This window comes from Mus musculus, chromosome 2 (assembly GCF_000001635.26).
Source record: "Mus musculus strain C57BL/6J chromosome 2, GRCm38.p6 C57BL/6J".
Classification (NCBI taxonomy): Eukaryota; Metazoa; Chordata; class Mammalia; order Rodentia; family Muridae; genus Mus; species Mus musculus.
The window spans coordinates 112526032-112548915 of NC_000068.7; the positions used below are offsets into that span (position 1 = coordinate 112526032).

Below are 22884 nucleotides of genomic sequence, written 5' to 3' on the forward strand. Positions count from 1 at the left end.
TCTTTTCTTTTTTTTTTGCAGCAAGCACTTTACTGATTGAACTATCTCATCAGCCAGAGATACTAGTTTTGAAATAGAATCCATTTCATAACAATTATGATAACTCCTTAGTGAATGGAATAGTCCTGGAGAAGGCTACTGAGCAGAAATGAATAAACTGTCATATAACCAATAGGTCAAATATAATGATCAAAAATTTCTTTTTCATAGGAGATCTGATATCTGACTTTTTCTTTTGACAATATTTCCTATAGCCTAGGGGCTTGGGCTTTACAGCCAAGGGTAACCTTGAACTTCATATTCTGCCATTTGCATATTCCCAGTGCTGGGGTTGCAGGTGTGGGTCAGCATGCCTTGCTGATGAGCTAGTGGCAAGTACTGGGGATTGGATGCAGGCTACTGTGTATAGGCAAGCACTCACTCACTATGTAGCCCTGGCCGACCTGCTGTCCATGTATGGGAATTATTATTCCCCTCTTTTAAAGTTAATTTAATCTACTATAATGTGCTACAATATTTACTTATACTGAAGCTCAGATTTACGTACTCAGGCTCTGTCTTTCTTTCACAGTCAGGTACGTTTCAGAGCCCGTACACCTGGAATTTGCTAGGAATAATACAATGAGTGGTAAATGATAAGGAAAGAACATTTGAAAGGGTCCTGCTCATCAGAATTTCCAATGAAAGGGTCCTCCTTACCGGCATCTCCAGCCATTCTCTTGATTTCTCACACTGCATTCTGAAACACTTTATGGCAAAATCTCACTGCTTCATTTCTATGCTTGGTTTCCTGATTACAATTTACTGAGTCTTTGTTAATTTTATTTACTTCCAGCATATTTAACCCAATGCAAATTATAGTTGTCTAAAATAAACTTGTAATCCATTTGAATCCTAGGTTTGGTTGACTGATCATTGTTGAGGCAACAGAATAACCATGGGGCGTTCTGTCAGTCCAGGCAATGCTGGTCTGCAGCCGGCATCCTCTTAGGGTAGGAAACATTATTGTCTCACATGACTCATATGAGGATTGTGGAGTAGTCCTTGGCAGTGTCTGTTTGGAGTACAGAAACATTTAAGATGTAGAGTACCTTTGTGAATCCTCTAGATGGCAGAACAGCTATGATGTATACACTTTAGGAACTGTCCAGAAAGAACTGGGAGGAGATGGCAAAAGCAGGGACCTGTAGGCTATAGCCTTTCTCTCTCAGAGAACTAGATTTGTATGCTCTCCACATCGATGTTTTTATCTAAAATCTCTTCTGAAGGGATGTAACTGCTAAAATATAGTATGACAACACTCAAAATCTTGAGCTGTGCACCCAGAGATGAAACTACAGACTTGGTAAGGTATCTAATTATTTCTTTACTGCAGCTAACTCTATTCCAGCACCCAGGGATGAGTTTCGAAGCAATACCAGCTTATGTTTGCCTTCATTTCCATCACAGCACAGGCCTTTGCCACTGCCCCTTCTTATACAGGAATCACCACTGTTGGCATAGATTTAACTCATGGGAAATCCTGAGGTTCTGGTGTTGCTGTGACCCACAAACTCAGAAAGATTTGACTTAGGTACTTGTCTAAGTAGGGTTTCCATTGTTGTAAAGAGAAACCATGACCAAGGCAACTCTTATAAAGGACAACATTTAATTGGGGCTAGCTTACTGGTTCTGGAGTTCAGCCCATTATCATCATGGTTGAAGCATGGCAGCATCCAGGAAGGCATGGCGCTAGAGAAGCTGAGAGTTCTACATCTTGTTCCAAAGGTAAACAGGAGAAGACTGGCTTTCAGGCAGCTAGGAAGAGGGTCTCAAATCCAACCACCCACAGTAGTACACTTCCTCCAACAAGGCCACACCTACTCTAACAAGGGCACACCTCCTAATAGTGCCACTCCCTGGGCCAAGCATATTCAAACCACCACAGTACTCGAGCAGAGTCTAAGTATTAAAGCAAAAAGGAAAACAAATGTAAGATTTCGAAGGTGTCATTTTCTCTGCTCTTACTATCCAATAGTCAATTTCATTGTCTCTTCAGTTTCTGTATTTTGTTTTATTTCATTTCTTTTTATGTGTGTGAATGTTTTGTGTGAGTGTGTGTCTGTGCACTACATGTATACCTAGTGTCCTAGGAGGCCAGGAGAGGGATCGCTGTGTTTCTGCCTGTTTGAGATCGTTCTTGAGAATGTACCAGAATATATTCCCATACTCATTGAACACACCCCCTGATGAGCTCATTCTGAACATACTTGAAAATAGACAATGGATGTGATTGTTATTCTCATGGCCCTCACCCATGAGTAATGCAGAGTTTCATAGACAAGACAAACATATATTTTCAGTGATACTTGGCAAACTGTTATAGGAGAAGTGGTATCAAAGTGCTAAGGAAGGTTTTAGGCACAAATGGCTTTTCTGTAGATATTATAAGTTCCCCCAAACCTCATAAAATTGCAAAGCTTCTGTAAGGCAAAAGACACCGTCAATAAGACAAAAAGGCCACCAACAGATTGGGAAAGGATCATTACCTATCCTAAATCAGATAGGGGACTAATATCCAATATATATAAAGAACTCAAGAAGGTGGACTCCAGAAAATCAAATAGCCCCATCAGAGCTAAACAAAGAATTCTCACCCGAGGAATACCAAATGGCTGAGAAGCACCTGAAAAAATGCTCAGCATCCTTAGTCATTAGGGAAATGCAAATCAAAACAACCCTGAGATTCCACCTCATACCAGCCAGAATGGCTAAGATCAAAAATTCAGGTGACAGCAGATGCTGGCGAGGATGTGGTGGGATTGCAAGCTTGTACAACCACTCTGGAAATCAGTCTGGCGGTTCCTCAGAAAATTGGACATAGTACTACCAGAGGATCCCGCAATACCTCTCCTGGGCATATATCCAGAAGATTTTCCAACTGGTAAGAAGGACACATGCTCCACTATGTTCATAGCAGCCTTATTTATAATAGCCAGAAGCTGGAAAGAACCCAGATGCCCTGCAACAGAGGAATGGATACAGAAAATGTGGTATATTTACACAATGGAGTACTACTCAGCTATTAAAAAGAATGAATTTATGAAATTCCTAGGCAAATGGATGGACCTGGAGGGCATCATCCTGAGTGAGGTAACCCAATCAAAAAAGAACTCACATCATATGTACTCACTGATAAGTGGATATTAGCCCAGATACTTAGAATACCCAAGATATAAGTTACAATTTGTGAAACTCATGAAACTAAAGAAGAACGAAGACCAAAGTATGGACACTTTGCCCCTTCTTAGAATTGGGAACAAAACACCCATGGAAGGAGTTACAGAGACAAAGATTGGAGCTGAGACGAAAGGATGGACCATCTAGAGACTGCCATATCTGGGGATCCATCCCATAATCAGCTTCCAAACGCTGACACCATTGCATACACTAGCAAGATTTTGCTGAAAGGACCCTGATATAGCTGTGAGATTATGTGAGATTATGCCAGGGCTTAGCAAATACAGAAGTGGATGCTCACAGTCAGCTATTGGATGGATCACAAGGCCCCCAATGGAGGAGCTAGAGAAAGTACCCAAGGAGCTAAAGGGATCTGCAACCCTATAGGTGGAACAACAATATGAACTAACCAGTACCCCGAGCTCGTGTCTTTAGCTGCATATATATCAGTAGATGGCCTAGTTGGCCATCAGTGGAAAGAGAGGCCCATTGGTCGTGCAAACTTTACATGCCCCAGTATGGGGAATGCTAGGCCCAAGAGGTGGGAGTGGGTGGGTAGGGGAGCGGGTGGGGGAGGGTATGGGGGACTTTTGGGATAGCATTGGAAATGTAAATGAAGAAAATACCTAATTAAAAAAAAAAGAAAATGGAATTGTGTATATTTACACAATGGAGTACAAAGTTTTCTTAAAACTTTTTTTTATGAACTTCTACCTATGTGCATGCATCAAGTGGGACCACAGAGAGTATGTTAATTTAAAAAAAAGTTCCCCCAAAATTACTACACCTAGAAGACTATCCTTGTTAGAGCGCCTTGATACAAGCTAAGACTTCAACTATGCTCCAGCCAGCTTCTTTGGATTATTATTTCAGAAAGTTCACCGTATTCACTGGAGTAATTGAACTGGACATTATCTTTTTGCTTTGCTGTTCAAAGAGCTCAGAATTTGATGCTGTATTTCTCCAGTGGTAAATAGGAAGGCACGCAGGCTCTCATGACACTGCCAGCATGGCATCGCATGACAACTACCAACGCACTTTCCAATTGATCTGCATTCTTGAATTATTTGACTTCTATTTCATGTTATGTGAAAAATAGAGGATGTCAGGACTGTCCAACCACCGTTCAATAATAGTATAATTAATCAGCACATAGGAGCAGTTACATGCTTTTACAGGCCTCTCATATTCTGTTACCTCAAGCAAGAGGTAGAACAATGAATAATGAGCTTGCCTTGTGATCACGTGTGGAGATATTATTGCTTTGTGTTGAGTACTTATTTATGATCTGAACTAGGAGGCTGTCACAGACAAGTAGAATTTTGAGCTGGGGCAATTGCTATTGTCTAAAGGGAAACTGCATCAGTATTTGTGGAAGGATTTTCTGGTCTGCATTGTCCTTGGAAGCTAGAAGAATGGTGATAAAAAGAGGGATTGCCCATATGTGTACATGTTTGTAAGCTCTTGTCTTTATTTCCTTTGTTGAGTTCTGACTTACAATTCCAGAGATTTTTTTTTATTGTTTCTTTGCGAATTCATGTTGAAAGACCTTATAGAACAAGAATTTTTAGTAATGAAGAGGATTCTTTCTTAATGAATTCTTGTTTTCTAAGAAGGGTGTTAACTAGATCACATGCTCACATGCTACCATGTTAATTACCCTGGGCGTCACTTCAGAATATAGACTTGGGACTCTTACGTTGAGAGCTACTGTCTTTCCCATTTGGAGTATACAGAGAGTTTTTCTCAAGGTTTTTGAGCAGCATTGATGTCTCCAGTTGTACTGGAGTGTAGTCTCACTCCTGAGTCTTTTCTGACTCCGGCTCTACTAATGTCTGTTGCTTAATGGAAGTGTCTTCATTTTCATCTTATCCTCATCTGTGAAATTCGGTGACATGATGTTTATACCCCCATGATGTTTCCAATGCTTAGTGGTCCTTTACACCTTCATAGTGGATGCTGCAAAGTGACAGGTGCCAGGGAAGGAGTTTTCTTTCCCTAAATCAGCTCCTGTCATGGATCTCTCTGGTGTCTCAGTGGTCTGACTTGAAATGAGTGTGCTTGCATCTCTTTTGCATCTAGCTCCCCAGAAAGGGTATAATCATGTGTGATATCGGCCAATCCCCCAGTCACAGTCTGTGATGTCACAAACCAAAGATCATTTTCTCCCAGCAGGGACAAAATGGAGAGGAGGAGACTGCCCGTGATGATTCCATCCTTATTCACATTCAGTTACTTCCCAACGAAAATGAACCACAGGGCCTAGTCCTGCTGAAATCCTACTGAAATACTCATTGACTTAAGCAGAGCATGGCACCCCCTTTATACTATAGTGAAAAACTCAAAAAATTAAAAACTTGAAAGTTATACAAATATACATAAGCAGATACATACTTAAGTAAGGTTTCTTGATATGATAAATGCTAATACATTAACATGAATTTTACATATATTCTAATTAGCATACAAATATAACAATAAAATTTGTTGCTTGTCATTTTAGGTAAAATTACCTTATTTTAAAGACAGGTATAATATCAGCGACACTCAATGGAAAGTCTTACTTTGGCTCATGTACCTATTTTTCTTGTAGTTTAAATAGGTATGCTTATAGTGTTTGGCTGATGTAAATGGTCAGAGTCTATGATATATGATAATGGATGTCACTAGTAAGGATATGGTAGCCAAAACATTTACCCCATATCATATTGAATCATAGAAACAATTTTCAGTCATTGACTATTCTCCAAGATTCAAAATGTCATTAATTGTACTTACTTTGAAACCCCTTACATGGGGCTGCCAGGATGGGTCAGTGTGCTAAAATAAAGCATTTGCCATGTAGCCTGGCAACCCTAGTTCAATCCACATAAAGATAGAAGGAGATGGCTGACTGCACAGAGTTTGCTCAGACCTCCACAAAAACAAACAACAAACAAACAAACAAACAAACAAACTTGCTGGGCATGATGGAACATTCCCAGAGAAAGGCAGATCTTGAAGTTTGAGGCCAGCCTGGTCTACAGACCAAGATCCAGGACAGCCAGGGCTACACAGAGGAACACTCTCTCAAAAAACCAAATAAGTAAATAAATAGTAAAATGAAATAATAAAAAAAGCTTATCCATTGGTACCTATGAGATGCTAAAGATCATGGTGTCTTTAGCTTTTTAGTCCATCAGTGATTGTAGACTGTTCTGAGTTACTGCAGTTCTGGGGAAGCTTCACTGAGACTGACATAGCTTTCTGAATGGATTATTATAGACAGGAGAGAAAGTGATGGTTCACTGGGTTCATATCTGTCTGCCCATCCATTGTCATAGGAGGATAAGCTATGGAAGGAAGCAAAGTCCCCAAGAAGTGGCATGTGAGTCTTCCTCAGAAGAGTGAGTAAAAAAATATCAGGAACATCATCTTACATCCCCTTCCATTCTGATTATCCGAAGCCAACCAAGCACAATGTTGTAAATCTCCTTTTCCTTGAGTTGTTTAAATTGTTTAATTATTATTACTTTTATTGAATTATATTTTATTTATTGCTTGGCATTGTTCTCTTAATATGCATTTAAAAATGTTAATCTGTAAAGCTAGGTAGAAACAGATGAAAAGAACCTTTAAGGATTCAAGTAAGTCTTGTATAATGTGTGTGGAGGGGGTGGGGAAAGGCAAAAAGCCAGCACTTTTTAGTTTGGCTGTTACATAAATAAGACTTTGGAATTTATGGTCCTTTCCCCGCCTGAAACACACTGGTGTAGCTGTGAGTCGAGTCACTCCCTGTGCTGAAATGAGAGCTTTCCTCTGGTACTGGAAAGCGACAAGTGAGACTGCAGAGTGGCCTCAGAGGCCAAGGACGTGTGTCAACTAAGGTTATCTGTGCAGTGTCTTGGAAAGAGTAAAGGAGGAGGGGTGTATCTCATTTTCTGAATTAAAAACCGAAAACAGAAATCTTTCAATGCAATGGAGACAATTTTCCTTCTTCCATCACTTTGTGCTGGGATGGAGTTCACGCCCTGCCCTGCGTAGGCCAATGGTCTGTCTGCTAAGGCGCACTGCACAGTGCTCCTCACATTTGTGTTTAGAATAATCACTTTGGTTAGTTGTTTTTGGATTAGCCAGTTTCTTTAGCTAGGTGTGGCGTGCTTCTGTTGTTTTTCTTATCTCCACCCTTCCAAGCTAATAGAAATATGACTTTGTTTTAGGGCTTTCGGTAAGATTTTTGAATCTAACTTCTCAGTTGAACTTATGACAGTGACTTCATTCTAGTGAAGTTGTAGGGAGGGCATTGAAATGTCATCAGGTGAAGGAGGGCTGGCAGTTCCTGTCTGTGCGTTTTACACTGCGTCTCTTTAGAAGCCTCCCTCTGGAATGAGTGCGAGGGAGTTTCTGCAAGGCACTCACCCTTTCAACTTCTCTCATGGCTTTGCATTCTGAAGTTCAAACCATCAGCCTTGGATGAAAACTTTTGGGGATTGAGTGTGCCAGACTTCATTTTGTTCTGTTCTTAAATGTTCCACTTGCTCTGCTACAGAAACATCTCTGCTATCTTTGGGGTAAATTCACCCCACCCTGGCAGTGTGCACTGGAGGCGTTTCCCTCAGCCTGGATGAGAATGACATCACAGTTTAGGGTTTTTGTTTTGCTAAGAATTAAATCAGTCATTGAGCCTTTTAAAAGCATTGACACAAAGGTTGCTACCCATGCTGGTGAGTTCTTTCTCCCAGTTCTCGGACCCAAGTTCGAGCTTGGTAAAGAGCTCTGTGGGCACCTCCTAGATAGCGTTCTAGACACTTCTTGTGCAGATTGCTTTCAAATTATTAAATAAAATTATAATTCTTAAAAAAAAAGAAGATAAATTCAGTGAAAAATAAACGGGATGTTCCAGCCCTGTTATGGCAGCGCTGTCTCACGTGCCCAAGTAGAAACAGGTGTTTACCTCAGAAGGCTTAAATCTGCATAAAGCTTACGGGAGACCACATGAAATTCAAACCTCCTGGCTCCCTCACTGAAATAGCAGGTATCATTTCAGTTATCACGCTATGAATTAATGTTATAAAAGTGACTCTTACCTGGCAGGAGTTGCTTGAAGCTCAGTGAGGAAGGGTAAGCTCTCATACTGGAAATGCCTCGTCGACTTTTGCCGTGGTGATCTCTTTCACCCGTGTGTCTTAGTTCTTGCAGCGTCTTTGTGGCCCCGGTAATCCCATGTTAGCACAGGTAGCAGCAAGGTGAAGATTCCATTTGGGCAGGATTATGGAAATCAAAGGGTGAATTTTGCCTTTATCAGATAACAGCCATTGATCTGACCACAGTGCTCAGAACTTATTAAAAATTCATTGACTATCTCAGCAGTGAGAAATCGTGATTGCTCTTGCAGATGTTTCAGCCTCTGGAAAAGTTCTGCTCACCTGTAATTCAGAGAATCCAGTGTCCCCAGAGCACGCTTGCTCTAACACCGTGTGTTCCAGAAGCACGGGTGTTCTTTAGCACCTTCTGCTTCCCTTGGCTTTTCCCTTAACAACTTTCCGTCCTTCAGCCTCCTGTCTGCAGAGGTTAAGAATCGCCTTTCTTTCCCGAGTGCTTCTGTTAATACATCGCTCTAGTGCACTGGTTTCTGAGTGGTGAGGGAAAAAATCCAAAAGGAAGAACAGCTTTGCCACATCCCAGACACTGAACATGAATGAAGCGCTGATCGGATCCGTTCAAATCAGACAGCCAAGTGGTGGGATGCTGCTTTCATACATAATGAGCCCATTAATTACTCCTCCCCATGGACAGCAGTGCGCCCTGGCAGGAAGAGAGGAGAGAGCAGAGGGGCGGATGCTGTTCACTAGGTGCTCGCTGAGCAGCTTGCCACTGAGGAGGGAATCAGGAGCTGCTGCAGCTCTGGAGTGTGATCAGGTAGACTAGGCAAGAGTTATTTTGACAGACAGTTAAATGACGTATTTTGGAAGGGGGAAAAAAAAAGAGCTTAGCAAGAGGTAGCTGGGATGAGGCTCCTGAATGCTGTGCGAATGTGCATCTCTCCAGCTTGTCCCTCTGGCTAGAAAGATTTTCCACCTCTGCTATGCAGTATTTGCAGGGTTCTGTCCAGCTGTGTTAGTATCATGTAGTTTTCTCCAGTGAAAGAGAATTTATAAAAGGTCTTGGGTGGAAAGCATATACTGTGAGTTTAAAAAACGATGACAGGGAAAGACTTTCCTTTCCTTAATTAAAGATGCACACATTTTTATACATCTTTTGGCATAAGTATTTTGTTGCTTTGGAATAAAGCATTACAAGTCCTTTGATATAAAATGTAATGAATGGTCTTCAACCAGTGTTTTAAAACTATGTGAAATTCTGATCACCTGTATATAAAGTATAGATCTAAAAATGCCAGTTCCCTAATTTTTGTTCTTTAGCTGTTAACTCTGTCAGGGACCTCTCACCCTCTTCTCAGTGGAGCCTTTTAAGACTATGACTAGGTAGAAGGATATTTTAAAATGTTTTAATTATTAAACACTTGGACAAAGGTGAAGGGAAATACATAGGACCCAATAGACCCATTTCCCTGATTTAATAACTGCCAGTGTTTTTTCTCTTTATTGAAATACTTTAAAGGAAATTTCATTTTTTTTACGTAACTATATGTAGTTTAAAAGCCACACAAACCCTTTTCAGATGAGCATATTACACATTCTCTGTGGCCACTCATTGGCCAGTCTGCTTGAAATTCCTTGTTTCACAGAAGCTCTGTTTTACACAGGGTTTCTCAAGTGAGAATTCAAAGCGAACTTAGTTGTCAAGCATTAGAAACTTAAAACCTGACCATGATAACTATATATGAGAAAGAAGTAATTCTAATATCATAGTTACCTTCCATGCAAATTTGTAGCATGAATATGCAAGAGAACATCTCTCTAGTATTTTCTTGAACCCTTTCCTACTTAACACTATTGCCATAATGCTAAAAAGAATTGTAATATTGGGGCATGGAGAGTTTGCTCAGTAGTTAAGAGTACATATTGCTCTTACAGAGGATCTGAGCACCCATTTTAAGCAGCTTACAACCATCCATAACTCCAGTTGTGGAGGATCCTACACCTTCTGGTCACCATGTGCACCCATACTCATGTACACATAAATATAATTTCAACAACAAACCTTTAAAGAACTGGCTGTTGGATTGGTTCATTGCTTTCTGCAGATTTTCTTGACTCTGTTTAGAATTCAAGATTCTGTCCCTCTGTCTTGAGACATTCCTGGGGGCTGTGTAAATTCAGTCAAATATTGTTGCTGCTGAGTTAACACCACTTGGCTTGTTTTCTTATCAAGCACATAACATACTTGTATAATGAATATTCCAAAGTTTCACCATTGGTATGGGACAGAGTTCTGTGAGATAAGACCTACCTAGCCAGTGAGGCTGTGGTGTTTATGAGGACCTGTGACTAGGGCACCACACACCTCTCTCATGTCTAGTGCTCTTCCCTGTGAATTTTAGTTTTTATACTTGGAAGAGTGAAAGAGCATTTGCTTGTCTACTTAACTTCTCCAGGAACACAAGAACAGGAAGTTTAAGAAAGCTGTGTGCCGCACCTCCTTTGTTGAAGTTTATTCTCATTCAGATTCTCTTCTCTCGTTTCACTTCATCTCTCTAAGTGGCTGCGTAGATGAGAAATGAGAAGGTGAAATATGGGGAATCACTTAAAAGAGTGTGGATGAAAATTGTTTTCCTGTACCGATCTGGGCTTAAAGCCAGTGCTGAGGGCTTCCAGTTATGGAATGCCCCTCTTGCAAGGTTCTCATAAATCATAGATAACACACTGCCAAGGTGTTTGCTCTGTTGTTATGGTGTGAATGCATCATAACTCTGTGTAGCAGTTTTACATGTTCTCAGTCATGCCTTGTTTCTCAAGTCCTGTTAAATAAGTGTTTTATGTGTTATACACTTAAGTATGTTATACACACTTAAAGAAGGCCCAGAAAGTAGTGCTATGACCATTATATAAGGATGAGCCAAAATGCCGTTTTCCTCTTTCTAAGTGGTCTGTAGTTATCCTTATCATTTATAACATAGAGCCAGTGTCAGGAAGGCATTTGTCCTGTTGGGAAGGCGAGGCATTGGCAGAGGGAGCAGTAATACTAGGCTGCATGGTTTAGGTCTAAGTTCCCACTCTAGTTCAAACTATGACCTCCCAATAGCCTGGCTATAAACTGAATTATAAACATTCATTCTTCTAATTTAGAAGACAGTTCCAACCCCAGAGAAGCTGCCTCCTTTTTCCTCTGCTTGGGACCCTCGTCCATGGACTCGATACCACTTACATTTAAGGTGGGTCTTCCTACCCCAGTTAACCTAATTTAGATGATTCCTTATGTACACACTCAGAGATGTGAGTACATGGTGAGTCTAAATCTTTAAGTAATTTCATAGTTACCTTCTATGCATTATCAAAGCATTGACTGTCAAAGCATTTCTGGTATTGATCTCGTTTATAGAAAACTACATTTACTTTTGCTTTCTCCACTGTGTGTGGCTCTCTTCCCAACGTGGAAGATGTTGGGTTCTGGTATAATCAAGACAGTGGCCAAGAGTCCCCATCTGGCTCCTTCTATTCCTTACTGGGAAAGAAGAGTGTTTCTGATGCGCCACACTTCCAGTATCATTTTCAACAGCAGCTCTTCTCCAGCATGACCACCAACCTATCAACAAGGTACGAACTTTCTCTGAGATTGCAGATGACCTGCAGAGATCTTGAGAGTCGACGGTCTTTGAGAAGATGATGTGAATTTAAAGAGAAGAGATGTTTTCTTTTTCTCTGTTATGCCTTGAATTTATAGAAGAATGTTAGTTGTTTTGCTTTGTGGTTTTTGTTTTTGTTTTTGTTTTCCAAGAAGGGTTTCTATGTGTAGCTCTGGCTATATTGGAACTCGTTCTATAGATGGGGCTGGTCTCTGCCTTCTGAGTGCTGGGATTAAAGGAATGCACCACAAGTGTCAAGCATTTTTTTTTTTTTTAAACTTTCTAGAATTGTGTGTACTTTTCCTTCATGGTCTCTCAAATAGTAGTGTGTCTTAAAATGCTACACGTAGATATTTTTCTCTTTTTTAAAAAATAAATGTATGTGTTTATGGCGTGTGCATCTGTGTTGTATATTTGTGTTTGCCTGTATGACACACACTTGTGTATAGGTTTGTTTGAGTGTGCACATGGAGGCCCAGAGTTGCCACCGGGTGTTTTCCTTGATTGTTCCTCGTTATTCACAGAGGCAGGACCTCTCAGTTCAACCCAGAGCTCATCAGTATTGCTGACTTAGGTCCCAAATCACTCTGGGAATGCTGGAATTACGGACAGCGGCTACACCTACTTCACATAATAGAGGTTCTGGAATCCAACTCTGCTCTCCACACTTGCTTGTCAAGAGTTTTAAGTATGGAGCTAGACACTCATCTTTCATTTAAAAATTTAAAATTCAATTAGACATTCATCTTTCATTTATAATTTTAAAAGTTTAAAAATTACAGTAAAGTTGCCCATTAGGAAACAATTGCTTTCCTCCTATGGATATATCTGAATGAACCAAGAGTATTTTTATCTTCAAATGAAGATTTTAGAAACATGTGTGGACTTCTTGAGGTATCTACCCCTCTGTCAGAGCATCTTGATTTCCCTACTTTGGCATTGACCTTTTCCCTAAAGTGAACTGCAGGCAACCACTAGAGGTCTCCAGACCACACTTCAGGAAGTTCTGACTTTACAGGCTAGTAGACAGAATGGCACTGGTTACTAAGGTTGGTCATTAAAGATTTATGAAGTATTCATTATGTTCCAGTACTGATCATAGCTTTAAAAAAAAGTGAGGTCTCTGCCCTTGTAAGGATGACTTCATAGGACCATGTCTGACCCCAAACTGTAGCAGGATGCAAAGTGTTGCATCCCGATTGCCAGGTCCTTGAGATGCGCAGATCTGTCAGAGTCCCTAGAATATTCTCTAGTTCCTCATTCATAGTGAGGTCATTCCTAGCCTCCTGCAATGGGACCCTGCCCCTTTATCAAAAGGAACCATTCTCTGTACCAGGCTGTTTAGATAGGCTTTGGCTTTTGTTTTTCTTGCCAGCTCTATGTATCTAATCTTTAGGGAATCTCGTTTTATTCTCTCTCTCTCTCTCTCTCTCTCTCTTTCTCTCTCTCTCTCTCTCTTTGTAAGTAGACCTCAGAGAAGTTTGCTGCTTTATTCTAGAGAATGTTTTGTTTGTTAGGGTCTTTGTTTCTCACTTGAACCTCTGGTTCATAGAATCTTTGAAGTAGAGTGGCGTCTGAGGGTAACGTGCTTGTCAGAGTGCTCTGTGCACTCTACCTGAAAAGCACTGAGTACACCGATTGGCACGTTAGGGCAAGTGCTTCCTCGACACCAGCCGTTGTCATTATTGCAGTGGAACACAAGATGCTGTCATTTCTGAAAGGCACTGCAGAGAAGAGTTAGTTTCTTCCCCCGTTTCACACAGTAAATGCTGGAGCTCCATCCCATCCTTTCTCACATGGGTAGGCAGCCTGTTCTCTTCAGTGCTTCATTAGGAAGGCAGTCAGTCAGTGCAGTCATCACATTGTTTCGTACCAATTTTATATAGATGGATATTTTCCTTTTTTTTTTTTTTTGAGACAGGGTTTCTCTGTATAGCCCTGGCTGTCCTGGAACTCACTCTGTAGACCAGGCTGGCCTTGAACTCAGAAATCCGCCTGCCTCTGCCTCCCGAGTGTTGGGATTAAAGGCCTTCGCTATCACACCCAGCAGATAATTTCAACTAAGTTATAATTGGTAGTTTCAAAACAATTTTAAGGATGATTTTAGAAGGCAATCATCTAAGAGTTTTATAATAGTTAAGAGTTTATTTAAGTATATTTAAGCCAAGAGTTTTATAATATAATCTCATTTATATAAATGAAATGATATAGAAAGCCTGGCAACTGGTTAGTCTCTTATAACAGGTTCTGTAGACAATCCAAAAAGTTGTTGATTAGTCACTTTCTAGATGATGGATGGATCTATTCTTAAGCATAGAATCACTGTACATATACCAAATGGGCTACTATTTAGCTATTAAAAAGAATGAAATTCTATTATTTGTGGCAATATGGCTGGAAATAGAGATTATTATGTAAAATGAAATAAGCTACACACAGGCAAGTATTATGTGACCTCACTTATGAGGACTCTAAAAGAAGCTGAGAGTAGAGTGGTTACCACAGGCTGGGGACAGCAGTGTGTCAGGAACAGTGGGCACTGACAGTTCTGTAGGAGCAGTAAGGTCTGCTGAGCTATTACATGGTAACATAACTATTGACTAGTGTACTGCACAGTTCAACAGATCATAACAGAGGACTCAGAGAGTTTTCATCATTAAAAACATGCTTGACACTCGAGGCAGAGGCAGGCGGATTTCTCAGTTCGAGGCCAGCCTGGTCTACAGACTGAGTTCCAGGACAGCCAGGGCTATACAAAGAAACCTTGTCTCAAAAAACCTAAATAAATAAATAAATAAATAAATAAATAAGCTTGAAGAACTCAACATGTTTAATATGATTCAGACATTATATAGCACATGTATGTGTAAAACATGTGACACATGGAACTGAATCCTGTAGGTGCGGAGCGCAGAGCTACTACATTGGTGAGCCTTCATGAGTTGGGACACTTCATTTAATAAGTTTTGTGAATTATTTGAAGAGTAAATGAGAGGGACTAACTCCAAGATTAGGTAGTATTACATAAAGCTATTAGGGATACTTGGGTAGAAGCTAGAAATAGACACTTTAAAGTCATCGTAAGTAGAAACAACCATAATTATGAGGGTATGCAGGAAGAAGTGTGTGTGGGGTATACAGCAGGGTTTCAAACTGGGGACTCAGTGACCTAATGTTTTTTAAAGGACCTTTCTAAGTCTTAAGGTAGTTAAGAAATCATCAGACTTCGTGGACCTCTGGCTCTTACAGTCTTTCCTCCCCTGAGCTTTAGGTGCAGGAGTTGTGTTGTAAATGTATCCATTGGGCATCAAATGACTAGTTGATTTCTGCATTTTAACCAGTTTTTTTTTTTTTTCTATAGTGGACTCTGCTGCAAAGAAGAGATTTTTTTGATCCAAGGTGTGAGCTATACTTCCCTGTGATATAAGGACAAGTTATTAGGAGTATGTTGGGTCTAGTGAAGTGGCCACAGTACATTCTCTAAACTCTAGAACCTCAAGGTCCTGGGTAGCTCACCTAGTTAGACAATTAGACAGTTGTTGGTTCCCACTACTATCGAGCCTCTGGGGCATCTTGTTATGTTGGTCATTGTTGTGGTTCATAGATGTCACAGCTGTGTAGGACCATTGATTGGCCCTTTCTTGGCAGATTTGTCTCCAAGAAATGGCAGGAAGTTATATCTGTGATAGTTCAACAACAAGGCTTCCTGAGTAAGCCCTAAAGAGTGACAACCCCAGCAGACATGTTTAATGAGGAAGGGGGTTCTCTTGGGGGCCTCTTCATGGTCTGAGATTTATGCACAAACATCTTTTAGTATTTCTAATGGCAGCCTGCAACAAAATCTCTCTCTGACACAAACATCCGATCTTTCTTCTCAGCCTAAGTAGTACAGTTGCCATAACAACCTGATGAGGGTGGCGCGTTTGCTGCTGTGGTGAGGTTGTGTCCGTCGCAATTTTCAGGGTTTTAAAATTCAGCATGACATTCACAGATGTGACAAAGAATTCCATCTGTCCACTGATTTGATTTTCACTCAGTTAACTGTCCAAAATCACCACCCACCCCCATGTTGAAAAGGGTCCATGAGTTTCATGTCTAGCATTGGGCTTTTGTGTGTGTGTGTGTGTGTGTGTGTGTGTGTGTGTATACATATATATATAGTGAATACATGCTTGTTTTCATTAGTAAATGATATAATTCACAGCAAATATAAAGTAGAAAATATAAAGTAGAAAGAATAAAGGCTGAAGCTGATTTTCAGTGGTTTCTTATTTGGTAAAAGCAATTTACATTTTCTGTTGTTCCCAAACAAAATAATGGGTCTCATTGTGACATTTTCGTACAGATGTTTCATTTAACTTGGCGTCTTATCCATCTCCCTCCTCTAAGGCCACCTGACTCCCTCTGCCCACCTCCTGGTGGCCTCCTACCTCTCCCTTCTGCTTTCTTGTCTGATGTGCTCCACTATTCTCTCTTGTCTTTTTCCCTTCCCCGAAGATATAGTCCTCTAATTCAGGATTCTCTCCCTCTCCCTACCCCGCCCCACACACTGACACATGTGCGCATGCGCACACACAGATACACGCACATGCGCGCGCGCACACACACACACACACACACACACTGTCTTATGTCTACAGTACATCTAAAAGAAAACGTAGTATTTGCCTGTTTTGAGTTTGGATTATTTTGCTTACCAATAATCTCTAGCTCCACTATTTTTCCTGTAAATATATTGAATTCAATTTTCTTTATGGACTGAATAAAATTCTATTCTGTACTTATACCACACCACACTTCGGCCAGTCACGTGCTGGGCTTCATCTCAATTGGTCCATTTCCTGGTTATTGTGAACAGTGCAGCAAAAACCATGATTGAGAGAATATCTGTGTGGAATGCTGGTGTAGAGTCCTTAGGGTGCCAGGAGAGTAAGAGATGAGCTCTACTTTTAGTAATTTCCACACTGACTTCTGTGGTGACTGCGCCTATACCTGTTGCCAGCCCCTGTATACGAGGGTGTTTGGTTATTTTTTATCAACCGGACATACATGAGAGTCACCTGGGAAGAGGGAACCTCAGCTGGGGAATTGCTTCCATTAGATTGGCCTGTGGGCAGGGCTGTGGGGTCATTTTCTTAATGTTTGGTGTGGTAGCATCCAGCCCACTATGGCTTGTGCCACCTATGGGCAGGTGGTCCTAGGTTGTATAAGAAAAGGCTGAGCAAGCCATGGAGAGTAAGTCAGTAGACAGTGGTCCTCCATGGTCTCTGCTTGAGTTCCTGCCCTGACTTCCCTCAGTGATGGATCATGCCAGGGAAGTGTAAGGGAAATAAATCCTTTCCCTCCAAGATAGTTTGGTCAGTGTTTATTTATTTATTTATTTATTTATTTATTTATTTATTTATTTATTTATTTATTATCACAGCAGCAGGAAAAGCAAAGTATAGGATTACCTCTCTCCCATTTGTTGTCATTTGTTTTCTTTTTGTGCATGTGTGTGCAAAGTAAGCTATACGAATCTACTTTCATTTATTTACAGATCCACCCAATTATCCTAGCACCATTTGTTAGCGCCTGTCATATCTTCTTCAGTGTTTGTTATTACCAGCTAGCTGGTACAACCACCTAACTTACCACAAAGATGTCAAAAACTTGTATTTTATTGCTGACAGAAGCCCCCATTTCTGAGCAGGTCTTTCCTTTTAACATGAGGAAATCAAATCAAGGCTCTGGAGACAGGGTGGACGAAGAACAGCTCACCTGGTGGGAATGCCTGATCCTCAGACAACAGAGCAAGCAATGCTGGGACTCAGCAGCGTCTGCTTGCCGTCGCCTTGATCTCAGGATGGCATGCCTTGTCCGGATTTATGCATTTGCAGAGAATATATGATGGGGTCTGAAGACATACACAGTGTGATAGGAATTCCTTTCTGGGGCTGGTGTGATGGCTCAGCAGGTAAGAGCACTGACTGCTCTTCCCAAGGTCCTGAGTTCAAATCCCAGCAACCACATGGTGGCTCACAACCACCTGTAATGAAATCTGACGCCCTCTTCTGGTGCATCTGAAGATAGCTACAGTGAACTTATTTATAATAATAAATAAATCTTACAGAAAGAAATTTCTTTTTTTTTTTTTTTTTTAATGTCCAGACTCCAGGGCAGTTACTGTGTTGAATTCACGTGTTCAGTGTGTGCACAGCAAGGCCACTTGCTGCTTCTAGCTTGCAGTCCTCCTTGCTGGCTTGCAAACCTTCTGTGCTGCTTTTTCCTAGTCCTTGATCTAGTGACCTGTAACTTGTTTAGTGTAACTAAGGAGCAGCACAGAGAGGGGGAGAGGAATGTCTCCCAGGCAGGGGGAGAAAGAGAGGGCTGTAGCTGTGGGTGTGTGAGAGGCTTAAGAGTCAATGGTAGGCCTAAAGATAGACTTGTATTGGGCTTCCTACTAGACTCTGGAACTTCCTTGAAATATGCATGAAAGAAAGCACAGTGTAGATAGCAATGCAGCTCTCATAGCTTTGCATTCTAACCCAGGCAAATGGGAGGCATCAGAGCCAGGAGTCTAGGTGTGCTGGTGGGAAACTTAGAAAGCAGGTGATGTTTCTGCTGGCTTTTACACAGCAGGCAGGACTGTACCACACAGGAAGCTGTGCATGGAGGATGCTGTGCTTTAGACCCGAGATGGAGTGTGAGTGAAGGGTTGGACATGTTAGGCAAGTCCTGACTGCCGCCGCCAGTGCAGCATCAGGTCTGAAGGAATTAGACATACCTTTAATCAATCCCAACACTCGGGAGGCAGAGGCAGGCGGATTTCTGAGTTCGAGGCCAGCCTGGTCTACAAAGTGAGTTCCAGGACAGCCAGGGCTACACAGAGAAACCCTGTCTTAAAAAAAACAAAAACAAAAACAAAAACAAAAAAAACCCAACCAACCAACCAACCAACCAAACCAAGAGAGAGAGAGAGAGAGAGAGAGAGAGAGAGAGAGAGAGAAAGAGAGAATTAATGTGCTATAATCACCTGGAATTGCTATACTTTTGTCTGGCTTTTCCTATATAATACATTGATTCTGAGATTCACCCAGGTCAGTAATTCCCTTTACTTCTGAGTTGTTTTTTTAGCACATGGCCACAGCATAGCCTGTCTGTGTCTACTAGCTCTCTTACTGATAGACATTTGTTTTAGATTCAGGTTTGAGATGTTATAAAATACCCAGAGCCTTGATATGCAAGTCCTCATGTGAAAGAGCTTCACTTCTTTTGAGTAAAATACCCAGGGATAGAATTGCTGGGTCAGAGGGGGCTTTATCCTCAATTTTATAATAACCCCAAGTCGTTTCCCACAGTGGTGGGAGTGTGAAGAGTTTCACTGTGGCTGGATTTTCACTCACTTCTGTGAAGATCCGAAATATTGAGCAGACTGAAGGACTTTTACCAACGAAGAAAGACCAGTGGTGGATGGGGAAGCAAGTCAGCGTTGCCCTGGGGATTACACATTTACCCTCAGTGATACTCCACAGATAGATCTGAGAGCTGAATGTAAATAAAGTTCAGGATGCCTTCACAGAACATCCACTAATGGTTGCTGTGTGCTAATCTCCTATAGAGCTCATAAGTAAAATAAGTCCTTATAATCTAAGAAAATAGAAAGTAGTACTTTTTGTCTAAACTATGCCTGATCTTAGTTTATCTGAAAATCGTTTTCCTAGAAATTCTAAGCATCAGGGAATCAGAGCAAAAAAACCTAAAAATAAAACCTCAGATCATTTCAAATCACTGGGATTGGCCCCAGTGGAGTGGCCAGCTGGGGAAGAAGTTCCATTCAGACTGCATATTATATAAAGCTTAAGTCTGCATGTGTCGAAAAGATAAGTGTAATCACACTTAGACTCTGTTATAATGTTAGAGTGGGGAAATATTTTAAAATACAATCCATAATGCAGAAACCATCACTGAAAAGACTATTACATTTTGTTGCATAAAAATTAAGGATTTCTATAGGGCAAAACTTACTAGAGTCAGAGTAAAATAGAGGCTCTCTGTGGGTGGGTGCGTGGTGATAGTGCAGGGGCTTAGAACCTTGCTCCTTGAGAACTACCTTTGGATACACTGGTGAGTTTTAGTAACCTTCTGAATGGTTCCAGTATTCTGGAGGTGGAGGTAGGAGGATCACTTGTTATTTTGAAGCCAACCTAGCCTACATAGTGAATTGGGGCCAGCCTGGCTAATAGTTCATATTAATAAACAAATTAAACAAACAAATGACAAAGGCTTTAGGGTAGATTGTTGACCGAAAGAAAGTAAATGCAAATAGTTCTTAAACACCATGAAAAGATGCTCGACCTACTCACTACTTAAAAAAAAAAAAAAAAAAAAAGGGAAAGGAAACTAATTAAACTTACATTTCTGACAGAAATCAAAGTTTGCCGGACACTGTACTGGAGAGGATACACTATAGGGTGGGTGTTGGCTGAGGGTAGTTCAGATTGGGAGCAGAGAGCTGGAGGTCAGAAAGCAAAGTTCTTCAGAACGAGTCAGGCAGAGTAAAACAGGGGTGGGGTGGGGGCACACTGACTGTATTGAGCAGCAATGGCTGGTGAAACTGCAAAGGGAATCAGGAAGACCAGACCCATCATTGACACACTAGTCATGTGGAGGCAGGCAGCCCCGCATGTGCCCACGGCTCAAGAGCATCACTTGGTAGTGCTCCCTCAGGGTCATGATGCAATGTGGCATCTCTCTATTTCAGAAAGTGGTTAAAAAGGATTAAGTGAAAAAGCTGTCCACTTATTAAATGTTAATTATCTTACTTAGAGTTACTATGGCTGTGATGAAACACCATGACTAAGGCAACTTGGGGAAGAAAGGACTTATTTCATTCACATGTCTGTATAACAGTGCATCTTCAAAAGCTCTGAGTGCAGGAACCCGGCAGCAGCAGGAGCTAATGCAGAGGCTATGGGTGAGTGCTGCTTACTGGCTTGTTCAGCCTTCTTTCTTATAGAACCCAGGACCATCAGCCTAGGGTTGGCCCCATCCACAGTGGGCTGGTCCCTCCCCCATCTATCACTAATTAAGATCCTGCCTTACAGGCCTGCCTATTTCTCGGTCTTATGGAGGCGTTTTCTCTTTTCTTTTCTTTTCTTTTCTTTTCTTTTCTTTTCTTTTTTTTTAACTTTTTATTGATTCTTCACCCCAGTCCCACTCATCTCCCCCTCTCCTCCCCTCCACCCTTGCAACCTCCCCATCAAAATAAAGCACAACCAAACAAAACCAAAACAAAGCGTAGAAAACATCTCATCAGGGAAGTAGTGTCACAGTGTGTCCACAGTATATCACTCTGTCCACCAATCTTCACTTGCATATGTCATTGCAATGAGTTCATTGGTCTGGTTCAAGGCCTCTGGCTTCTGTGACACCATCAGTACTGGAAACTCACTGGGTCTCCTCTCAGAGCCTGTTATTGCCCTGTGTCATAAAGTGTATTGTGGAGTTTTTTGCTCTACAGCTTTGTGCACCTGGTAGGTCGAGTGCTTCCAGCCACTTGCCCAGGAACTCTTTGGATTCCTGAATGAAAGGCACACACACATTTTTTTTGAAATGCCTTGGCTAACTCAATGACTGGGCACTCCTAAACCTTCCCCTGCTGCCCCAGGCCCAATCGGGGAAGTGGCCAGTTGCCACCCACCGAATTCTCACATGGCTGGTTGGCTTCTTCTGAAGCTCCTGCATCCCTTCCTTCTGCCCAGACTCATGGTACAACCTCTCTCTTCTCCCCTGTGTCCTAGCCTGAGGAACTCTAAGGGTGCGCCCCCCCCCACCCCCCCGCCCGTCTCCCTTTGCCCAGTCATTGGTCGAAGGCATCTTAGTTGATCGGAGTTGATTGATCAAAAGCCAGCTGGGGACAAGGACCTTCAGTGTTCTGACATGCAGATTCCTGATTGAATCAGAGCTTTAGAACCAATCTCCAACAATGAAGATCTGCAGCTTTGGATCAGCAGGACTGTCCCTTTCAAACATTCCAACCATTTGAAGATGATAATAAATTTTGGGATGATCTAGCTAGGTTACTTAATGCCTCTATCTGCAGGAGGCAGGGTTATCTCTCCCTCTCTCATGCTCTCAGGTTGGCTCATCTGCAATGGAGGCATTTTCTGACTGGAGATTGTCTCCTTTCAGATAACTTTAGTTTGTGTCAAGTTGACATAAAACAGCCAGGACAGTAATGTAAAAATACACTGTTGGTTATCACATATTTGTAGGTAAGCTGAAATATCTCTTGATTTTGTTGCTTATTACTGTTCCTAGATTCTTTTAGGAACAACATTTGGCGCAGAGTGGGGGAGCCGTCCTCTCGCTCCCCATCTCCCCGTGGTTACAAAGAAACAGGTGATGTAAGTCTACTAAGTGAGAGAAGTGACACTACAGGGTTGGCTTTCAAAAAGCAAACGTACAGGAAATTTGAAGGGATAGCTCTCATTATTTAGTCCCTCCTCTTAGTTTTCTTACTCCTGTTCATTAGTACTGCTACATTGCTTGCTTTAGTCCCAGAACTGTAAGATGCATGGTGTTGTTGAAAATTAAGTCACTGTCATTTTTAGACTTGTTTAGAGTTGAAAGAAAAAGCTAGAGCAGATGACGGCTGGAGATACCCAGTGCCCCAGGACACTGGCATCCTAAACATTGCATATTAAGCCTTCAGATTTGAACACTAGGGGTCAGTAGGTCAGCAAATATTTAATGAGATTCTTGTCTGCCCACATTCCTGACAAAGAACCTAATTATATGCTCAAACTAGAAAGATAACTTGATTTACATTTTGACTCCTCACAATTTAGTTGCGATTTAGATTTTTTCCTGTAGTTTATTTCAGTGTCCATTTTGAGTCACAAAGGCACAGACTTAACCAGGAAGGAATATATAGTAGAATAAAAAAGATACTAACC

General features: G+C 41.4%; 2 protein-coding genes across 3 annotated transcripts in view; one reads left to right on the plus strand and one right to left on the minus strand.

Annotated features, from left to right (window-relative positions):
- Positions 1–10330, minus strand: part of Chrm5 (cholinergic receptor, muscarinic 5) — a 57629-nt gene extending 47299 nt beyond the window's left edge. The window contains exon 1 of the mRNA XM_006499099.4: positions 8286–10330. The gene's annotated coding sequence lies outside the window, so the exon portion shown is untranslated. The remainder of the gene's footprint in view (positions 1–8285) is intronic.
- Aven (apoptosis, caspase activation inhibitor) overlaps positions 1–22884 on the plus strand; it is a 138371-nt gene that overhangs the window by 33149 nt on the left and 82338 nt on the right. Inside the window, exon 3 of one of the 2 annotated variants that reach the window (XR_001783190.2) lies at positions 11448–11533. The exons of the other annotated variant lie outside the window; for it this stretch is intronic. The gene's annotated coding sequence lies outside the window, so the exon portion shown is untranslated. The remainder of the gene's footprint in view (positions 1–11447; positions 11534–22884) is intronic. 2 annotated transcript variants of the gene reach the window in all.